This window comes from Trachurus japonicus, chromosome 21 (assembly GCF_045865225.1).
Source record: "Trachurus japonicus isolate A0001 chromosome 21, Traja_1.0".
NCBI classification, from domain to species: Eukaryota; Metazoa; Chordata; class Actinopteri; order Carangiformes; family Carangidae; genus Trachurus; species Trachurus japonicus.
The window spans coordinates 26,696,182-26,701,429 of NC_140927.1; positions in this window are offsets into that span (position 1 = coordinate 26,696,182).

Genomic DNA, 5,248 nt, shown 5'->3' on the forward strand with positions numbered 1-5,248 from the left:
CAGACATCTCTGCTTTGGTCTTGTTGGAGCCACACACACACACACACACACACACACACACACACACACACACACACACACACACACACACACACACACACACACACACACAGGCTACTTAGGCAGGTTTTCTGACGTCATCCTGCAAAGAAGAGGAGGAGGTGGAGGACCAGGAGGACACCGAGGTGACAGTGAGTTCTTGGCCGGGTGGAGAGTCGTCCTCCCCGGCCACTGACCGAGCGCAGGGTCGGTGTCGCTGGAGGAGGAAACATGGAGGAGATAAATTCACCTGACGCATTTTTTTTTCTGAGACACTGAAGCAGCTGTTTTTTTTTTGTTTGTTTTTTTTAAAGTAAGAGATCGATGTGTGACGATCAGAGCCTGAAAGGTCAGAGTTCAGCCTCCAGAGCCGCACGTGGTCCTCCTCCTCCACCGACACCCTGAGAGAGGCCGCTTTGTCTCTGTGCCCTGAAGACTGAACAACACACACACACACACACACACACATACACACTTATCCAAACATCAAAGATACACTCAAATATTCCGATCATGCGCACGAGACAACAAGTGATCAAAGTGATCAGCTCGCGGCCATGTTTGAATTCTCCTTCAGGATCAAAGAGATTTTTGATTTTATTACAGACATATAAAGCTCCATAAACATTTGAATGTAGTTTTGACTTTTAAATGGTTTAGACACAACAGAGCAGCCGCATATAAAGACAGGGATGGATGAAAAAAAAACAAAAAAAAACAAAACATCCCATAATAATAAAAAATAACGCACTGATGGTTCTCTATTAGCGACCACACAGGCCTCTTCTGTTTTCTGACATCGAAAAAAATAAACAATAAATCTCAATAAAGATGAATAAGGCCACAACTTATAGTTTTATTTTATATTTCTAAACCTTTGACAGGAACTAACTTCCAATTTATAAATATTGATTATTAATAAAGTCTGTTATTGTCACAATGATGTCGGATGTGCGTTATTTTCTGTTTTTATTATAAACGCAGCTAAAAAAAAAAATCTGAATATTTATATACATTATAGGTCCTATAGGCTGTATAAACATATAGGCTGTATATATTATATATGAGGCGACGATTATCTAATACTAAGTTAAAGATCTGAAGGAAAGGAGGTATCAACACTACAAATAACAGAGGGAGATAAGACGAGTGTGAACCTCTTGACCTGAACTCCATATATAACACACACACACACACACACACACACACACACACACACACGCGTATGTCCCTGTCCCTGACCGTGTGTCTGTATTAAAATATAATTCTTTGTCTGTAAAAACACACCTGACCAATAAACCCGGTTCTGATTGTTAAATCTTAATTCGTAATAATTTTTTTTTTTTTTTAAAGTAATGTCCTTAAACCAACCACACTGATACAATCTTATCAGTTAGCCTATGTTTGTTTTTTGTTTTGTTTTAATTAATAAATAGTAAATGTTTTCTATGGATCTAATCAGCATCCATCCTCTTTAATAGGAGTGATTTATTGTTTTAATTAAATAAAATCCTGATGTCAATTAAACTGATGCAAAAAAAAGTTGAACACCAAGACTTTTATTTTGTTAAAAGTGATGAAAAATGAAACCGTGATGATTACGTCATGAATTAATTAACATAAAACGCCGATAAACTGTAAAAAGTAGCTTGTTCCCTCGTTAACATGTTGATGGTGTCTATTTTTTCAATATTACCAATAAATATGTTTAATCGCTCGGTCAGTCGCTGGTCGCACGTGACACCGTCTCCATTGACAACCACGTCTCTAAAAATCACGTCACGTAACGTCACGTAACCCGCGGCTCCGTTCACCGGTTTAAGCGCAGTGAGTCTGAGCCGCTTCTCACCGAGGCTGCTGCACGGTGTGTGTGTGTGTGTGTGTGTGTGTGTGTGTGTGTGTGTGTGTGTGTGCAGGATATTACAGGAGTAGAGAGAAACATGACAGCGCAGAGAAGAGAGGAGGATGAGCTGCAGGGGGGAGAGGGAGAATAAAGGAGTGAGAGAGGGGAGAGAAAAAGAGAAAGGAAACTATAAAATAAAAAATATAAAGAATCAAAAAGAGAGGAAAGAGGGAAAAGAGCTGAGAGAAAAAACAAAAATAGAGAAGGAATCCCAGAGAATAGGAGTGAAAAAGAAAAGAAAGACAAGAAAGAAAAGGAGTGGAAGAAAGAGAGAAATAAGGAAAGAGAGGAGAAAGAAATGTGAAGAGGGAAACAAATGACTAATGACATCAAAAGTGTTAAAGTCGGTGTTTTATAGGCTGAGTCTAATATAGATGTCAGAGAAAGAGTTAAAGCCAAATAAATGAGAGAGTGTGTGTTGCTGTGGATTTATGTCCACACACACACACACACACACATCTGTATCCTTTGAAGTGTGTGTGCTGCACATGTGCTAATGTGTGTGTGTGTGTGTGTGTGTGTGTTCAGAGTTTAATTAGAGAGGAGCAATGGTCAAAAATCTCAAATGTGGATTCAACAGCAGAGGATGAAAAACAAAAACAAAAAAACAGCTGAGATTCAAATACATGAAAAAACGAAAACAAAAAGTGTCGTGTTTAGTTTTTTATTTATTTTTTACTTTATAATAAAAAATGAAAACCGTGAAATTAAATCTAAAAGTGCACGTGTGTCGCCATCACCTCAGCGTGTTTACCTCTGTGACACGTGGCGTCTCCATGGCGACGGGTGAAGCAGCAGCAGCAGGTCAGAGCAGCGATGAGCTTCATGTTCAGGAGGCTGCAACAACACAAACACTCCAACATGTATTTACAGTATATATATATATATAAATATACATATATATATATAGTGTATGTATGTAAACAGTCTATAAAACACTAAATACTTCAATAGTAAAACCCCTTTTGAAGATGTCACATCAAAAAATAAATCAATCTCCAGGACGACGTCAGATTCCTGAGAAACTAAAAGAGGATAAAACTGATTCTCAGAGTTTGGGCTCTTTTTTAAAATAAATAAAAAAATATAATTTTTGGATCTTTTGGAGCGAAGCTGTAAAAGTAACATATGTTTATTAACTCCACCTGCACAACTCACATCTCCTGCTCTGACTCTGGCCACTGTGTGTGTGTGTGTGTGTGTGTGTGTGGTGTAAACAGAGTGAACTCCTCAACAACATGGCTGCAGGGCACAGTGTGTGTGTGTGTGTGTGTGTGTGTGTGTGTGTGTGTGTTGGTCTGGGCTGAGTTATGACCTGAGTCCTGCCCCGGCCGACGCTGCTGATTGGCTGAGCCGACTGTAAACGATGCAGCTCATGACTTTTTAGTTTTGTTGCTCTCCTCAGATCTTCAGGAGTCAAGTTTGTTTTTCACATTTTAAAAACCACGACTGAGTTTTATTTTACTCACAATTAACTCTGTAAACAGTTTAAAGCATTTTTACTCTCGACGGCAGCTTTTCTTTATATCTTTTTCTTTCCATTCTTTCATCCGTGTTGTTGTTCTGGTCGTCGTCGTCTGTAGGTACGGAAGCCCTCAGGGGACAAAAACACATTTCATTTCCTTTGTTTTCACAAGATAACAACATAAAAAACTGGAGATCTGGAGAGAACAAAACAACAAGTCTGTATAACTTAACAAAATGTGGATAACGTAGATTCATCCATATGAATCTGAGACTCTTCTATAACCAAAAGCAAACTCCTCTGTGTCTCTTTAGTTTAAATGAAGGAAACATTCAGAGGAGCAGGAAAATACTGATCAGTGCATCTTCAATCAAGTCCTCACTACAGACGATATAAACATTAATGTGAAGAATCTCAGAGGTTATAGAGACAGTCAGTTTCATCTCAGTGAACCTGTTGACTGCATAGATGACCGGCTTTGAGGCTCTGGGCGTCTCCATGGACACGGGATGATGACTGAAGGATGCCGACCAGCAAACCACCGCCTCCTTCTGTGACACATCTCTGATTAATTATGTTGTTGCCTCAGGAAGAATAAAGTTTTAAGATCTAAGGAGAAAAGATCCTGTTGTCTCAGGAAAAGAAGGAAATCAAACGTGTGAGTGTTTGGCCACTTCAGGCTTCCGTATGTGGGTGTTTTCAGTGTCATCTTTTGTTCAGTTTCTTTCTGTTTTGTGAAGCTTTTTTAATGGAGAGTGTTTTGTCTCAGATTTTATAAACCTAAAACCAAATTACAACACTGGTGATTTAAATTCAACTCGTTTAAACAGGAAAATGGATTAAGTATAATTTAATAAGGACATGTTTCTTGTTTGATTGACAGTATTTTTCATTATTTTGCAGCACTGAGGACAAAATGGTGGATGTAACAACAATAAGATCAGTTTTCAGATGAATAAATTACACTGACTCGGGTATAAAAAAAACAAACAAAAAAAACAAAGATGACGTCTTTTCTCCTCGAAGAGAAAAACCTCAAGAGTTTCAGTCTGAACGTGACGCTGATCGGCAGCTGAGTCTTTTCCACGCTGCTTTCAACAGGTTCTGTATAAATGCGTTACATCCTCCGCCGCCGTCCTGGAAACGTAAACAGTCGATGGAATAAAATGTAATATCAGCAGCAGCAGCAGCAGTTAAAGGGATAGTTCACCCAAAATTCAAATTTCACTCATTATCTACTCACCCTCATGTGGACTAAGAGCTGTGAGAAGTTTCAGAGTCCTCCGTGCCTTCTCTGAGTTACGGGGGGGTCCGTGCAGCAGTACTTGTCCATATAATGGTTGTCAATGGATACCAACTTTCTTCGTCCAAAAAGACACACCAAAAAACATCCAAATACCTCCATGCTGCTCGTCTGTAATGTCCCTCTGGTATTGAAGCCCCGACATGAGAAATAAGTCTATACTTTAAGCTTGTTTGTAGCGGAAGCTCCCTGTGTCTCGGTTCACTGCTCTTCCTGTGTCAGTGCAAATCTCTCCGGTGGAACAATTTCTCATGTCAGGGCTTCAATACAAGAGGGACATTAAAGACGAGCACTATGGATGTTTTTTGGTGTGTCTTTGGACAAAGAAAGTTGGTATCCATTGACAACCATTATATGGACAAATACTGCTGCTGCTGCGCGGACCCCCCCCCCACCGTAACTCCGAGAAGGCACGGAGGACTCTGAAACTTCTCCCAGCTCTTAGTCGACATGAGGGGGAGTAGATAATGAGTGAAATTTGAATTTTGGGTGAACTATCCCTTTAAGTCCCTTTAAGAGCGAGACCTGCAGTTATAAA